This window comes from Helianthus annuus, chromosome 8 (assembly GCF_002127325.2).
Source record: "Helianthus annuus cultivar XRQ/B chromosome 8, HanXRQr2.0-SUNRISE, whole genome shotgun sequence".
NCBI lineage: Eukaryota > Viridiplantae > Streptophyta > Magnoliopsida > Asterales > Asteraceae > Helianthus > Helianthus annuus.
Genome location: NC_035440.2, coordinates 9,780,799 through 9,799,262, shown reverse-complemented (window position 1 = coordinate 9,799,262; position 18,464 = coordinate 9,780,799). Strand labels below are relative to the sequence as shown.

General features: G+C 40.7%; 1 long non-coding RNA gene across 2 annotated transcripts; it reads left to right on the top strand.

The window, feature by feature from the left end:
- Positions 1 to 232: 232 nt before the first annotated feature.
- On the top strand, positions 233 to 16,578 carry LOC110870808. 2 transcript variants are annotated; one of them, XR_002553253.2, is made up of 5 exons: positions 233 to 327; positions 15,527 to 15,666; positions 15,751 to 15,833; positions 16,091 to 16,173; positions 16,393 to 16,578. It is a non-coding gene; the product is annotated as an uncharacterized LOC110870808 (long non-coding RNA). The 2 variants fall into 2 exon arrangements; XR_004864629.1 differs by having other exon boundaries at positions 16,390 to 16,578.
- Positions 16,579 to 18,464: the final 1,886 nt, after the last annotated feature.

Here is an 18,464-nt window from a genome sequence, read left to right as displayed (position 1 = left end):
GTTAGATTTACACATCTATACCTCTAATAAAGCAAACCATTGGGGACACATGTCACCCTATGGTTGATGCCAAATAAGCAGCCACATAAGCATATATGTGGCATTGCTCTAAGGCCAGGATTGAAGAAGGCTTCTATTGTACGCTTCATTATACTCTCTCTCTCTCTCTCTCTCTCTCATTCTCTCATTCTCTCATTCATATTTCCTATCAAAAAACCCTAAACATAAAATTCCTCTGCCCCTCTCTCTCAACACCATCGCCGACAACCTTCATCAGTCATTCAACTGGAGCGACGGTCGACGGATTTGAAGGATTTCCACTCTACGGTAATTTCCTTGAGTCTTAATCGACATTGTTGATGTTGTTTTGTGAACGATTATGTTCGTTAGGTTTTATTTTACATGATTTGAAGATCGATTAACTTATGCTTTTTTTCTTAGGGTTTTAATAGACTGATTTAGGTAAAGGTCGATGATGGCTGAATTTGTTTTGGCCGAGAACCCAGATGATGCTTATTGTGTGAAACTGAATACGTGAACTTAGTTTAGCTTTTTGGTGAATGTGTAACACCTCGAAATTTTGTGTCCAATAATGTATTGACACGTGTCTTGAGTTTACACGTGGCGTTTAATAATAAATAAAGGACTAAAGTTGACAAACCTTGAAAGTATGTAAATTCGAGGGTTATAAATGTCAACCAAGGGTAAGTATACTGTATAGTAACCCTAAACGATGCCCGTACCTGCAAACGAATAAATCATGGATCGTACGGTAGCGAAACGCGGAAGAAAGTGAGAGATTACAAGCTACAGGGGTTAACTGTGTCAACATGTTTAATTATACCTCTGAGTGACCCTTTGACGTACCCGAGGCTTTGTAACAGTAAAATACGCTTACTAGAATGTACTATAAAAATTCCGCGAAGTTCCGTTTTAAAACGAGAAAATTATGATCAAATTCGTATGAGAGGGGTTAAAAGCGTCAACAATGAAAGTTAAGGCTTTCCGGATAACTAATAAACTAACCGGGGACTTAATTATGCGGGTAAATAACACGAGGCCCTTAGTTGTAAATAATCAAGGGCCAAATCGCAAAGTTACCCCTTCAAACCCGAAAGGTTAGGTTAATAATTACCAAAGATTTCGTTATTAATTACAAAGATTTTGGCAATGATTATAAAAGATTCAAAAATCCAGAAATTTAGACCTAACGCGGGCCGCGTAAAAATCATGAGTAAGTTGATGCGGGCCGCGAGCCTTCTACCATTACGCGTTCTGTTATGAGAACTCAGGCGACCCGCGACCAAGATGCATGAACCTTTAACGCGGGCCGCGTGGGACACACAGTAACAGAAAACATGGGCAGCTTCAATGATTTGGCTTGTAGACGAACTTGTGAGCAATCAATGAAGCATGGGCGCCCTCTACTTGACCCCTAGCACCTCAGGACACTTGTTGATCATCCATGAGCAATGTAGGATGTGTTGTGATGATCTTGTGCACCAAACTTTGCTATAAAAGGGCATGCTTGGTTCACAAATGAAACACACCTCAAAACACATCTTCTGATCATTCCTAGAGCTCACAAGCTTTCTTCTAACATTCCTAAGTTGTGCACAAGTCTCTGTAAGTATGCCAAACCTTCTATGGCTTTGTTATTGCTTAGTTTAGCCTAAAAGTCAATCCGTCGTAACTAACGATTGACTTTGCGATAAATCACGAATGGTCCAGTGAATTGTCGAATCAAAAGTAGTTATGTGTTGGTATTTATGTGGGTAATAAACCCCTAAAAGGGTTCCCTCTGATCACCACTCTAACTAGTTCAAATGTCGAGTCAAACGTATACTTAAAAAGTCAACAGAAAGCCATTTTTGCGATTCTTGCATAATCTGTAATATAGATGATATGAAACCTGTTTGAACACTTATAAAACATGATATTAAGTATATAAACTTGTCTAAACTCGTTTGATTCGGCCATTTGCTATATTGACCCGGTTCGGAGCCGAATGTCGCAGAAGTTTGACTTTTGCTTTGACTTCAGTTCTAACCCGTTTTAGTGCAATATAGATATGCCTTAGGACTCTCTTAGGACCAGGTCACGTGATGGTATCACCCTCTGTGACCGGTTCGTTGTTTGTCCGAGTCTTTTACGCATTTCCGTTAATTGCTTAAAAGTTGACCGTAACGCCCTTTTCAAAATAAAACGAGTATTTCGGACACGTGAAGGGACCATAACCTTGCTTCCTAAATTCTAAGCATGTCCCTAAAGTTTCACGCCAATCCGAGGTCTAGAATAGGAGTTATGCTAAATAGCGCAATTAAAAGAAACTTTTGTAATAAACGGCGCGATTAGCATAACGCCTACCTAAACCAAGATTTCGTCACCAAACCTTTTACTCACTGTTGTAAAATAATATTTTGGGATTTTTAAAGATCTTTAATTAATTTTAACCTGCTCATAACCTGCGGTTATGGCTACGGTTCGGTAAATACCGAATATGCCCTTTTCGGCCAAAACTTGAGTTCTACAAGGTCTTTTGACCCGATTCCAGTTGCTACTGATTGTAAATAATAGATAAAGTATTTTGGACTTTATAAACTGAACGGGAAACTCAGATTTCCTGTAGAACTCTAAAACCCTTTTAAAAGTCTTTAAAATGACCGAAAAACCACTACGGGGCGTATAATGAACTTAAACTCGTTACGGGCATCACGGAAGGTATCCTACTGATACCACAACCTCTTTAAGGCATATTGACTTGGGAAACAAGTGTAGGACTCTTACGGTTACCCGTTGCGCCTATTGCGCGCACGGTTCGGCTTATGTAACTAGTTTACATAAATTAGCCGATACGGGTCAAACCATATTATTTTGACCCCAAAATCCAGAGTGTGAATATTAAACCCATATAAAACAAGTCTTCGAACTTGTTGGGTCAGAATCACATTCCATTCTCGGTTTTCGCCTTTCACGCGATTAAACCGTATCTATCCTTTGAAACTGACCGGTCTAGGCTACGGCTAATATAAAGACCCGTTAGGATTCTAATAGGTTATTTTAAAACCTTCGTTCCAGAATAGGAGCCCAGTAAAAGATATCTGTGATTTAATCAATTAAGGACAATACTTGCAAAGGTAAATACTTTTAACTTATTTTCCGTATTACGGGCTTGGGTTACGGTATATATAAAATACCGCTTGATCGAGCATCAAATCTTCCATCGTTTGGTGGTTAATTGAATAATTTAATCGGCTCGTTTAAACAGTTTTGTTACTTAAAAGCCTTTGGGGGGTTAATGACCATGTCCCGGATATCCTAGGCATCATTTTACGAAATGGCCACGACCTCGACATCCGGGTGTAGGCGTACACCTGGCATTATGTCTATATTAATAAAAGACGTAACCGTTGGTTTACCCACCTCGGTTTACGCAATGTGGTGTGTCTATTGATCTTTAACCCGGACTAGATCCGGGCTACTGATCGCAAAGAAGGAACATGTAATTCGTTCACAAGATTATAATATTAAATAATTCTCCCAAGTTATAAAAGAGTTTGTGCCTTGTGCATTCAAATCAATTTTAATAAACATTTTACAAAAGTGTCGGTTGAATGTATTTACCAGTGTAAACTGACGTATTTTCCCAAAAAGATTGAGTGCAGGTACTACACGTAATCGGCTGGTTATAGCTCCTTGGCATCTTAAGAAGTCTCGCAAGCTTTGATGCCTTGTCTGTTGAACAATATTTTTATTATTATTTTGATCCCCTGCGGATACCATTCGACTATTTGTGATACATTCGATCTTACAATCAAAGGTTGAATTATATTTATCTTTATGCTTCCGCTGTGCATTCATATAATTGTGTGGTTTGACTATATTGTTGCCAACTACGTCACGGTAATCCCCCACCGGGCCCACCGGTGATACACGTTGAAATCGGGGTGTGACAGGTTGGTATCAGAGCCAACATTGAGTGAATTAAACACTATCCTAATGTGTTTAATCTCAGTGACACAATTGCACATACTTGAGTCTAGACAAGAACATAGGACAAATTCGAATTCTTTATTCCAGTTGTCTTTTATTGTTATTGTGATTTTTAATAGTTTTGAAAGCAGGAAATATGGCACCTGTAATTTTCCGAGGAAGAGGAAGAAGAGGCAGAGGCAGAGGAGAGATCGTTACTCACAACGATCACGAAGCTGGACCTTCAAATACGCGAGCTCCTTCAACCACAAGGAGTGAAGAACCGCAAAGACGGAGAAACCTTTTCGAACCTGCGAGGCATTCCATCTCGCACAGCTCGACGCCATCGTACCGTCACTCGTTCGGGCCAGATTCCGAGAATGATCCCAACAACCCTCAACCCTCCTACATACCTCTACAACGTTCGGTATCGCACCGTAATTTTGACGATCCTACTCCATACTTCAGAGGTCAGTTTAACCCAGCTGACTACATTCAGGAGCCCGCAGGCTTTGTTCCGTTAGGACCACAGGATCACTTCTCCGAAGACCATATGGATGAGGACACGGATCCAATAGAACCTGCTCGTGGTACGCCCACCCATCCTATCGAGATCTCCGATGGGTCTTCTTTTCATGGGACACCTTATCAAGGCCCAGATAGCTTCCAAGCGTTGTTCGACCGACATGAGTGGTACTATACACCATCTCATCAGACATCACAACACCAGCCGCAACACCCGTAAGATCCCTCCGAGGATCCACGCTTCGTGGCAGTTACGCCACCACTTCCGCCACCGGTACAACCAGTAATGCCTGATCCGCCAAGGCGTAGAAGGACAAATGCTCGTATGTCCACACGAGGAGGGGATTTCCACTTCAGCACCCCTCGACACTCTAGTAGTAGCCACTACCCGCCACTACCAGAAGAAGGACCTGCAAGTCCAGTACAGGAGGCGAACTCCGCACCAGTTGCACCATCTTCGCCACCGTTTGGGTATGACCACCCAATACCTGCGTACACGGGCCCAACGGCATACAACCCGTTCGAACCATCGTCGCACGCACAATACAATTACAACTATGAGCGCGACCCATATGTGGTAGCGGCTAGGTATAATGCCCGCTATCCAGACGGAGCTTTTGGAAACATGGGGATACCGGACTACTCAGCTCATAGGTATCCAGCACCTCGTAGACCTCCAGTTCCGCAACCGGCGCCACAACCACGTTTTTCCCCACCTGAACAAGAAGAAATACTCCACCGTTTGAGCCGTGTGGAAAGAGACTTCGAGGAAGAACGTAAGAGCCACCGAGGATTCCTCAAGGGCTTGGCAAACCTACTGAAGGGCAAGAAGAAGAAACGAGACCCTTAGTCTCCTTATGGATTGTTGTACTTACAATTTAGTCCCTGCGTGGACATTTATCGTATTTCAGTCCCTACGTGGACTTATCTTTTAGTCCCTGCACGGACATCTATCTTGTATTAGTCCCTGCGTGGACTTGTCTCTTATTTTAACCTCTATGTAGGTATGTACTTGTTTAAAAGTCTCGTTTAGGGCAGCGTGTAAATCGTATTGAAGTTTTGGAATGTTATGTTATGAATTTCATTTTGTTATTACTATATATGAAATAAATCAAAATCATTCCTTTTAATTTGATCTGCCTAAGTAAAGAATCTTAAGAGTGAAACCTAGCCAGGTGTCTTTTAAGATCCGGCCAAGATGGTAAGACCTAATTAAAAGATTCAGATTCCCTGTTAACCTCTGTAAGCATGTTAACAATCATGGCAGGTGTGATTTGTTAAAATCGCACACGTCATTCTTATACAAAAATCCTTTAAAGGATTCCAAAGCCCAAATCAATGATATAATAAATCATGGGTTAAATCATCAATGAAGATGATCACTTATTAAACATCCATTAGCGATGTAGTGCCTACGGGCCAACCTTATCAAACATCCATTAGTGATGTAGTGCCTACGGGCCATAATTGTTGTCATAATAAGACAAAAGACAGTGGTGGTCTATGACTCCCTGTCAGAAGGGGGTAAAAGAACTACGGTTCAAACCTTCATACCTTGATTCTCTGAAATCTCGGCTAATATTATAATAATGTCCTCGTGACTAGGCTTTTATGCCACTAACAATGTTATATTGTAATTAGGATAAGTATGTTCAAATCCTAAAATGAAAAGTGGGTAACAAATTAACCAGATATGGTCTTCGTTACCATGGTAAATGAATTGCCATGAAAGACAATTCAATAATAAACTCCTGAATAGAATTTTCATTATCTTCTGCAGCAGATACAAGCTATTATGGCGAATCCCAATGGAGAAAATAGCCATACGAGTGAAGATGATTATGATAATGCCCAAGTGCATTTAACGGGCGCTCAACTAAAGGCTCTTGTCGACAACGCTGTTCAGGCAGCTCTAGATCGACAATATACCGAATCTCGAAGCAGGACCATGTCCAAACCACCCTCTAAGCCGAAGACACACTCAAAATCCCACAGCAAACCACTATCCAAGCCCAAGAAGGACGACGATAACCACTCGTCCAAGCCCAAGAGGACGACGACAATCACTCGTCAAACGAAAATAGTGTTCGTCGTGAAAGGGAGTATACTGATGCTTCCCGTGCCAGGGGCTGCACATACAAGTACTTTGTGTCTTGTAAACCCCGAGACTTCACAGGGGAGAAAGGTGCCGTCGAATGTATGACGTGGCTGGATGAGATGGACACTGTGGTGGACATCAGTGGCTGTGCGAAAAGGGACGTAGTGAAGTTTGTGTCGCAATCGTTTAAGGGCGAGGCCCTGGCTTGGTGGAGGGCGTTGGTTCAAGCCTCGGGAAAGACTGTGCTATACAGCATGACGTGGGAGGAATTCGTTTCTCTCATCAAAGAAAATTACTGCCCTCAACATGAGGTGGAGAAGATAGAGTCCGATTTTGTGTCATTGGTGATGACAAACCTAGACTGCCAGGACTACTTAACGAGCTTCAACATGATGTCTCGATTGGTTCCATATCTGGTAACCCCGGAACCAAGGAGGATCGCTCGTTTTATCGGGGGGTTAGAACCCGCGATAAAGGCAAGTGTGAAGGCCTCTCGGCCAACGACCTTCAGGTCTGTAACTGACCTCTCTTTGTCCCTCACAATGGACGCGGTCCGATTGAGATCGCTGAGGAACAAAGAGGCCGAGAAGAGGAAGCGTGAGGACGATACCTCACGAAGGTCGGGCAAGAAACACCGTGGGAACGGTGATGGCAAGAGAGGGACCGAGTCGAACAATCGGGAGAGAAGCCCAAGTGCAAAAACTGCCAGAAGCATCGCTTTGGTAAGTGTAGGCTCGGGTCAAACTCACAGTCCCAGTCGAAGTCGTATACTTGTGGACTGTGCAAGTCCAAAGACCACAAGACTGTGGACTGCAAGAAGATAAAAGACGCGACCTGCTACAACTGCAGTGAAAAGGGGCACATTAAAAGTAACTGCCCTAAATTCGCCAAGAAGACAGAAGAAACCAAAAAGAATAACGCTAGGGTCTTCAAGATGGATGTGAAGGAAGCTTTGCAAGACGACAACATAATCACAGGTACTTTTCTAGTAAATAATATCTTTGCAAGAGTACTGTTCGATTCAGGCGCTGATAAGTCCTTTGTAGACCAAAAATTTCGCAAATTGCTAAATATGCCTATCAAAACCCTAAATGTGAAATACGAAGTAGAGCTAGCAGACGGCACAGTAGAAACCGTCTCCACTATTCTAGATGGATGTGAAATATCCATTAAGAACCACTCTTTTCCTCTATCTCTACTTCCCTTCAAACTGGCTGGTTTTGACATCGTTCTGGGCATGGACTGGTTATCCCACAACCAGGCCCAGATCGTCTGCAACAGAAAACAAATAGTGCTAAAGACTCCGAGTGGTGAATCGCTTACCATTCAAGGAGATACGCAGTATGGATTGCCCGAGGATGTAACTATGCTCAAGGCTTCTAGATGTTTAAAAAGAGGCTGTGTCATCTACATGGCACAGGTAATAATAGAAGAGCCCAAACCAAAGATAGAGGACATTCCTGTCATTTCGGAGTATCCAGAAGTTTCCCCCGAAGATCTACCTGGGTTGCCACCCGTTAGGCAAGTGGAATTCAGGATAGATATCATTCCTGGAGCGGCTCCCATTGCTAGAGCACCCTACAGACTAGCACCAACTGAAATGAAGGAATTAAGGACCCAGCTGGATGAACTACTGGCTAAAGGTTTCATCAAACCTAGTTCGTCTCCATGGGGAGCACCTGTCCTGTTCATTAAGAAAAAGGACGGATCAATGCGTCTATGCATCGACTATCGTGAACTTAATAAGGTCACGATAAAGAATAGATACCCATTGCCAAGGATCGACGACTTGTTTGATCAATTACAAGGGGCTACTTATTTCTCAAAGATCGACTTGAGGTCGGGCTACCATCAGCTGAAAGTCAGAGATGAGGACGTACACAAAACAGCATTTAGGACTCGCTACGGTCACTACGAGTTCCTAGTGATGCCTTTTGGGCTCACAAATGCACCGGCTGCGTTCATGGATCTCATGAATCGCGTCTGCAAGCCGTACTTAGACAAATTCGTCATCGTATTCATCGACGACATTCTTATCTATTCAAAGAACAAAGCTGACCATGAGAAACACCTACCATGTATTCTCAGATTGCTGCATCGCGAGAAACTCTATGCCAAATTCTCTAAATGCGAATTCTGGCTACGAGAAGTCCAATTTCTTGGACATGTCATAAGCGAGCGTGGTATCCAGGTGGATCCCGCTAAGGTAGAGGCGGTCATGAATTGGCAAGAGCCAAAGACGCCCACAGAGATCCGTAGTTTCCTGGGGTTAGCAGGATACTACAGAAGATTCATTGAAAATTTCTCAAGGATTGCTGCGCCCTTAACTTCTCTAACCAAGAAGAAGATAAAATTTGTTTGGGGCCCTAAGCAGCAAGAATCCTTTGATATCCTAAAGCAAAAGCTGAGCAACGCCCCTGTGTTGACGCTACCGGAAGGTACAGAAGAGTTCGTAGTTTACTGCGACGCGTCACACACTGGCATGGGGTGTGTGCTCATGCAGAAAGGCAAAGTGATTGCCTATGCTTCGAGACAGTTAAAGGTGCACGAAAAGAATTACACCACCCATGACTTGGAGTTGGGTGCCGTTGTGTTTGCACTAAAACTGTGGAGGCATTATCTATACGGAATCAAGTTTGTGATCTATTCAGATCACAAGAGCCTTCAACATTTGTTCAATCAGAAGGAGCTAAACATGAGGCAACGCCGTTGGATGGAGACCTTAAATGATTATGATTGTGAGGTCAGATACCATCCCGGCAAGGCGAATGTAGTCGCTGATGCCCTAAGCCGGAAAGAAAGGATGAAACCCATCCGCATCAATGCCAAGAGCATTGAAGTAAAGAATAATCTGATTGAAAGGGTGTTAGCTGCACAGAGAGAAGCTGTGTTGGAAGCTAACTATCCTAAGGAAAAGTTAGGAGTAACTGAGGAGCAGTTAACTCTTAGCAAGGATGGAATTTTGCGATTGAATGGACGAATATGGGTTCCTATTTATGGAGGACTACGAGATGTTATCCTCCAGGAAGCGCATAGTTCCAAATATTCTGTCCATCCTGGAGCAGATAAAATGTATCAGGACTTAAAGGCAAATTATTGGTGGATAGGCTTGAAAAAGTCTGTAGCCGCTTATGTAGCCAAATGCTTAACTTGTGCGCAAGTCAAGGCTGAGCATCAAAAGCCATCTGGCTTGTTACAACAGCCTGAGCTTCCTGAATGGAAGTGGGAGTGTGTAACTATGGATTTTATCACCAAGTTACCCAGGACGAGCAAGGGAAATGACACAATATGGGTTATAGTCGATAGACTGACTAAGTCAGCTCATTTCTTACCCATAAAGGAGACTTATAGCTCCGACACCTTAGCCCAGCTGTATGTTGATAAGATTGTAGCCTTACATGGCATACCTGTGTCTATTATCTCCGATCGAGATACTAGATACACATCGCATTTCTGGAAGAGTTTCCAACAATCTTTGGGCACACGCTTGAATTTTAGTACAGCTTACCATCCTCAGACAGACGGTCAGAGTGAGCGTACTATTCAAACGTTGGAAGACATGCTACGGGCATGTGCTATCGATTTAGGTGTTAGTTGGGATAAGAACCTACCCCTAATCGAATTCTCCTACAACAATAGCTACCATACCAGCATAAAGGCTGCGCCTTTCGAGGCATTATACGGTAGAAAGTGTAGATTGCCTGTGTGTTGGGCGGAAGTAGGAGAGGTCCAATTATCAGGACCAGAGATAGTTTTCGAAACAACGGACAAGATTGTCCAGATTCGGGAACGTCTCAAGGCTGCCCGTGATAGGCAGAAAAGTTACGCTGACCCAAAACGTAAGGACTTTCACTTCGAGGTAGGTGAAAAAGTGTTACTAAAAGTATCAGCCTGGAAGGGGGTGATGCGCTTCGGTAAGAAGGGCAAACTGAGCCCGAGATACATAGGACCTTTCGAGGTTATCGAACGTGTCGGGTCGGTTGCCTATAAATTGAACTTACCAGAAGAGCTCAATGGAATTCACAACGTGTTCCACATCTGCAATCTAAAGAAGTGTTTCGCTGATGAATCATTGGTGATCCCACACACAGATGTGCATATAGATGAGAGCTTGAAGTTTGTGGAGAAGCCCTTGTCGATTGAAGACTGACAGGTGAAAAAGCTTCGAAGAAAGCATGTACCGATAGTAAAGGTCAAATGGGATGCCCGGAGAGGTCCCGAATTCACGTGGGAAGTTGAATCCACGATGAAAGAAAAATACCCTTATTTGTTCGAGTAAATCTCGGGTCGAGATTTATTTTAAGGGGGTGAGGATGTAACACCTCGAAATTTTGTGTCCAATAATGTATTGACACGTGTCTTGAGTTTACACGTGGCGTTTAATAATAAATAAAGGACTAAAGTTGACAAACCTTGAAAGTATGTAAATTCGAGGGTTATAAATGTAAACCAAGGGTAAGTATACTGTATAGTAACCCTAAACCATGCTCGTACCTGCAAACGAATAAATCATGGATCGTACGGTAGCGAAACGCGGAAGAAAGTGAGAAATTACAAGCTACAGGGGTTAACTGTGTCAACATGTTTAATTATACCTCTGAGTGACCCTTTGACGTACCCGAGGCTTTGTAACAGTAAAATACGCTCACTAGAATGTACTATAAAAATTCCGCGAAGTTCCGTTTTAAAACGAGAAAATTATGATCAAATTCGTATGAGAGGGGTTAAAAGCGTCAACAATGAAAGTTAAGGCTTTCCGGATAACTAACAAACTAACGGGGGACTTAACTATGCGGGTAAATAACACGAGGCCCTTAGTTGTAAATAATCAAGGGCCAAATCGCAAAGTTACCCCTTCAAACCCGAAAGGTCAGGTTAATAATTACCAAAGATTTCGTTATTAATTACAAAGATTTTGGCAATGATTATAAAAGATTCAAAAATCCAGAAATTTAGACCTAACGCGGGCCGCGTAAAAGTCATGAGTAAGTTGATGCGGGCCGCGAGCCTTCTACCATTACGCGTTCTGTTATGAGAACTCAGGCGACCCGCGACCAAGATGCATGAACCTTTAACGCGGGCCGCGTGGGACACACAGTAACAGAAAACATGGGCAGCTTCAATGATTTGGCTTGTAGACGAACTTGTGAGCAATCAATGAAGCATGGGCGCCTTCTACTTGACCCCTAGCACCTCAGGACACTTGTTGATCATCCATGAGCAATGTAGGATGTGTTGTGATGATCTTGTGCACCAAACTTTGCTATAAAAGGGCATGCTTGGTTCACAAATGAAACACACCTCAAAACACATCTTCTGATCATTCCTGGAGATCACAAGCTTTCTTCTAACATTCCTAAGTCATGCACAAGTCTCTGTAAGTATGCCAAACCTTCTATGGCTTTGTTATTGCTTAGTTTAGCCTAAAAGTCAATCCGTCGTAACTAACGATTGACTTTGCGATAAATCACGAATGGTCCAGTGAATTGTCGAATCAAAAGTAGTTATGTGTTGGTATTTATGTGGGTAATAAACCCCTAAAAGGGTTCCCTCTGATCACCACTCTAACTAGTTCAAATGTCGAGTCAGACGTATACTTAAAAAGTCAACAGAAAGCCATTTTTGCGATTCTTGCATAATCTGTAATATAGATGATATGAAACCTGTTTGAACACTTATAAAACATGATATTAAGTATATAAACTTATCTAAACTCGTTTGATACGGCCATTTGCTATATTGACCCGGTTCGGAGCCGAATGTCGCAGAAGTTTGACTTTTGCTTTGACTTCAGTTCTGACCCGTTTTAGTGCAATATAGATATGCCTTAGGACTCTCTTAGGACCAGGTCACGTGATGGTATCACCCTCTGTGACCGGTTCGTTGTTTGTCCGAGTCTTTTACGCATTTCCGTTAATTGCTTAAAAGTTGACCGTAACGCTCTTTTCAAAATAAAAAGAGTATTTCGGACACGTGAAGGGACCATAACCTTGCTTCCTAAATTCTAAGCATGTCCCTAAAGTTTCACGCCAATCCGAGGTCTAGAATAGGAGTTATGCTAAATAGCGCAATTAAAAGAAACTTTTGTAATAAACGGCGCGATTAGCATAACGCCTACCTAAACCAAGATTTCGTCACCAAACCTTTTACTCACTATTGTAAAATAATATTTTGTGATTTTTAAAGATCTTTAATTAATTTTAACCTGCTCATAACCTGCGGTTATGGCTACGGTTCGGTAAATACCGAATATGCCCTTTTCGGCCAAAACTTGAGTTCTACAAGGTCTTTTGACCCGATTCCAGTTGCTACTGATTGTAAATAATAGATAAAGTATTTTGGACTTTATAAACTGAACGGGAAACTCAGATTTCCTGTAGAACTCTAAAACCCTTTTAAAAGTCTTTAAAATGACCGAAAAACCACCACGGGGCGTATAATGAACTTAAACTCGTTACGGGCATCACGGAAGGTATCCTACTGATACCACAACCTCTTTAAGGCATATTGACTTGGGAAACAAGTGTAGGACTCTTACGGTTACCCGTTGCGCCTATTGCGCGCACGGTTCGGCTTATGTAACTAGTTTACATAAATTAGCCGATACGGGTCAAACCATATTATTTTGACCCCAAAATCCAGAGTGTGAATATTAAACCCATATAAAACAAGTCTTCGAACTTGTTGGGTCAGAATCACATTCCATTCTCGGTTTTCGCCTTTCACGCGATTAAACCGTATCTATCCTTTGAAACTGACCGGTCTAGGCTACGGCTAATATAAAGACCCGTTAGGATTCTAATAGGTTATTTTAAAACCTTCGTTCCAGAATAGGAGCCTAGTAAAAGATATCTGTGATTTAATCAATTAAGGACAATACTTGCAAAGGTAAATACTTTTAACTTATTTTCCGTATTACGGGCTTGGGTTACGGTGTATATAAAATACCGCTTGATCGAGCATCAAATCTTCCATCGTTTGGTGATTAATTGAATAATTTGATCGGCTCGTTTAAACAGTTTTGTTACTTAAAAGCCTTTGGGGGGTTAATGACCATGTCCCGGATATCCTAGGCATCATTTTACGAAATGGCCACGACCTCGACATCCGGGTGTAGGCGTACACCCGGCATTATGTCTATATTAATAAAAGACGTAACCGTTGGTTTACCCACCTCGGTTTTACGTAATGTGGTGTGTCTATTGATCTTTAACCCGGACTAGATCTGGGCTACTGAACGCAAAGAAGGAACATGTAATTCGTTCACAAGATTATAATATTAAATAATTCTCCCAAGTTATAAAAGAGTTTGTGCCTTGTGCATTCAAATCAATTTTAATAAACATTTTACAAAAGTGTCGGTTGAATGTATTTACCAATGTAAACTGACGTATTTTCCCAAAAAGATTGAGTGCAGGTACTACACGTAATCGGCTGGTTATAGCTCCTTGGCATCTTAAGAAGTCTCGCAAGCTTTGATGCCTTGTCTGTTGAACAATATTTTTATTATTATTTTGATCCCCTGCGGATACCATTCGACTATTTGTGATACATTCAATATTACAATCAAAGGTTGAATTATACTTATCTTTATGCTTCCGCTGTGCATTCATATAATTGTGTGGTTTGACTATATTGTTGCCAACTACGTCACGGTAATCCCCCACCGGGCCCACCGGTGATACACGTGGAAATCGGGGTGTGACAGAATGCTTTATTGAAATCTTTTGTGTTTTAGATTAAGATGCTGAAGTTGTTGTTGAAATATGTTTGAATATGTGTATAAGATGCAATATTACGAGACCCCTTTTAATTAGTTTCTATTTGGATTTGAATTCTTTGTGATTTTTCAAAAGTTGCAACTTTTTGGTGATCTTGCTATTTACTGGCAAAAAAGATAGGATTTTTGTTAATATTTATCATCATTAGTCTTTTTATATGTATAACATTTTGTGGGGTTATAGTCATACAGATTGAACTGAAAAGTGATTAGTGTTTTCAAGAATTTGTAATAGGAAATGATGACCAAAGTTTGTTTCAAGAATTAGGATTCCTTTTTTTTTTTAAATATTGACACAATTTCTTGCAATATTTGATTTTATAAGGCTAAAGGGTGTGGAGGTCATGGTTGGGACATGATTCGCCATCTAGGAACATGAATAAAAGACTACACCACCCCTTGCTTGATCCACCATGGTTTGCATGGATTAAACCATGGCAACCATGGTCCTTCTTTCTATTTTTCAAGAAATCATTTTCTTTTTTTTAGACAAAGATAAACTAATAAATAAGGGTATAGTGGTTTGGGTCATGACCATACCCTTATGGTAGTGGTTTTGGATGGTGGATTAGAGGTGGATGACATGACACTGACGTGGAGGGTCATGGTGTGACCACACCCTATAGCCTAATTACTATACAATCTTCAAAGATCTTCAATTTAATTAGTATTTTTTTCTAGAATTGTTGCTTTTTGTTATAATTACCATATAATCTTTAAAGATCTTCAATTTAATTAGTATTTTTTTATTATTTTCCTAGAATTGTTGCGTTCTGTGGAATCATGAATCAGTTTGCAGTTTACTGGGAAAAAAGATAGGACCTTTGTTGATATTTATTATCATCACTGTTATTATCATACATATTGAACTGAAAAGGGTTTAGTGTTCTCAAGAATCTGAAATAAGAAATGATGAGCAAAGTTTCAAGAATTATGTTTCTTTTTTTAAATATTGACACAATTTTTTGAAATCTTTGATTTTATTAACATAGTTTAAAGATTATTAATTAATATTTTTTATGAACAATTTATCAAGCATTACAAACTTCTTCATATGCCCAGAGATTTTTTTTAAATAAATAATTTGTTAATTGATGCTCTTCTTAAACATGAAGAACAACATATTTTTAAATTGGTAATTACTTGTGCAGATGGTAGTGCTTGAAAGTAAGAAAAAGGAAGTTGAGAAGTATGATGTTGTTGTCAAAGAAACAAGCAAGCCAAGCCAATCAACAACTCAAGGAACTTCATAAAGACTATTGAAGAACTGGTGCAGTTACTCTAGCAAAGGGTGGTCAATTTGCTTCAAGTTTATTGTTTCCATATTTATTGTGTTTTTTAACTTTTTCTTATCTAACGAAAAATGGAAATGCAGGTGAAGATGGACTTAAAGAATGATGTTTTATGCCGATGGATGTTGGTGCGGCACTGAATAATGACTTTTAACTCTTTTTAAAGGTAATATCTTGCTTTTTATAGCTTCGCTGGCATTGGTCTGGACATGTCTTATTTACAAAACAAGTCGATGCGGCTCAGTTCATTTACAAGTGATCCAACTACAAAGAATAAGTAATATGCAAACCGATTTTAGCGTTTTATGTTTAATTTTTTATCTGCTTGCCGATTTACATTGATATATATATATATATATATATATATATATATATATATATATATATATATATATTTTAATGTGTATAGGGTTTTGTATGTAGGTGAAGATGTACTTAAAGAATGATGTTTTATGCCGATGGATGCTGGTGCGGAACTGAATAATGGCTTCTACCACTTTTTAAAGGTAATATCTTGATTTTTATAGCTTCGCTTGGCTTGGTCTGGACATGGCTTATTTACAAAACAAGTCGACGTGGCTCTCGTGTTTAATATGTTTTATGATGAAGTAGCACATAAAATAGAAGCAATAGTTCTTTTAGAAATATGCACATAAAAAATGGAATTTTAGGGTGGTTTAGAGTGTTTGGTTCATCAATTGTTTTTCGTTTTTTAAATTTAGCAGTTACAGTCCAATTGTAGCACGAAGAGGGGTTCCTCCACCATGCCAGCTGTCATGACTCCAGGGGGAGCTTTGGATCTTTCTGCTTATACTAGACAAAAATGGGAATGTAACGAGTAAAACAACAAATGTAGTCTACAAGGAAGTTTTTTCCGGCATTTGAATAGTTTTATGTTTTTTTTCTTCTAATGTATGCGTTTGTACAAAATGTTATATTTCAAGTAAATAATATGGTTTTGGATGAAGCCACGCATCGCGCGGGCATTAACCTAGTTTCAAACTATTACAAATATGAGGGCACGAGGCTAAAATCTTTACATCTTCAAGTAGAAAAAAAACACCTTTTATTAATAATCTAATCAAAATTCTATAGAAAGTCTTAAATTTCTCTTCTCATTACCAGGCAAATCCCTACCGCTTTTACTATAATTAAGGGGTTGTTTGTTTACCTCTTAATGAGACTCTTAATGGTTCAGACCTCTTACTGGTTTAGCACTTAATGGTTGAGACTGTTTGTTTTGCGAGCAGATGTCTGAATGGTTTAGACATTTGCCTCTGAATGGTTAAGCATTATACTGAGTCTGAATAGTTAAGAGCTCTAATCTGAATTGGTCAGACATTTGCCTCTGAACGGTTAAGCATTATACTGCCTCTTAATGGTTCAGACCTCTTACTGGTTCAACACTTAATGGTTCAGACCTCTTACTAGTTCAACACTTAACCGTCCAGAAGTTGCCAAACAGCCCCAAATTTTCTTTACCTTCCTTAAATACATGCTGAAATGATTACTCAACTAGCGAGCTCATACATTATAAACACTTCACAAAATAGTTCGAAAACCATATGCTTCACAAATAAAGCCATGTCAGGACAAGCTCAAAACTTAGAGGTTGTTTGGCAACTTCTGAATGATTAAGTGATGAACCAGTAAGAGGTCTAACCATTAAGTGTGAACCAGTAAGAGGTCTGAACCATTAAGAGCCAATTTAATGCTTAACTGTTCAGAGGCAAATGTCTGACCAATTCAGATTAGATGTCTTAACCATCTAGACTCAGTATAATGCTTAACCATTCAGAGGCAAATGTCTGAACCATTTAGACATTTGCTCGCAAAACAAACAGTCTGAACCATTAAGTGCTGAACCAGTAAGAGGTCTGAATCATTAAGAGCCTGATTAAGAGGCAAACAAACAACCCCTTACCCTTAGTCAATTAAGCAAACTTGACTCGCAAACTTTTGTTCAATATCTTTCAGCCGCATCCTAGTGTTGACTTAGCTCGAATCGCATCTCAGCTTCGACTTGTCATCACCATAAGCATCTCAGCAACATCCATTAGATTTGACTCAAGCTCAATGAGGCCTAGGCAACTTCCATGAGTTGTGACCAAACAACTTGACTACACCACTCAATCACGACTGAAAGGCATCTAGTCGCGACTCACACCATGTCGCATCCACCCAACGTTGGTTTGGGTGGATAATCCCTAACTCCGGTTTGGCTCCAAGTGTTAATTCGTAATAACCCATGCCCTTTCTCTCCAACTGATCCTCAACTCGTATCATGTTGTATCTAATGCTGCTTCCAATCGTGGCTCGCATCTTCTCGACTGGCAGCCGCGACCTTCGTTCTTTCTAGCCGCTGCTCGTATCTTCTTAAGTCGATGTTGATTTCAAACACTACATTATTTATGCCATTACTCTCACACAGTTCTCGTATCTTCACAATTAATAAAGTCTTGGTGAACATGTATGCACCTGAAGGGATATGGTCCCAGATCTCGCGTCAGCATCGACCGCGAGTGACCATTACCCTTATCAAAACCCCCACCAGCTAACAACCTACTTGTGCCCATGCGAGAACGCGTCGGCACAAGGGTTGAATCCAATCTATCTAGTAACGAAGGAGGACTTACATGGAACATGAGAACGGTAGAGTGATGCGACATAGCATCACATCTGGTGTATGAAAACGGAAGTATTCACAGCGATGCGGCCTCGCACCGCGTCCAGTGAACACTTCTATCAATACAAGGAAGCCTTACCTTAGGCATAGAAGAAGATGAACATAACGGTG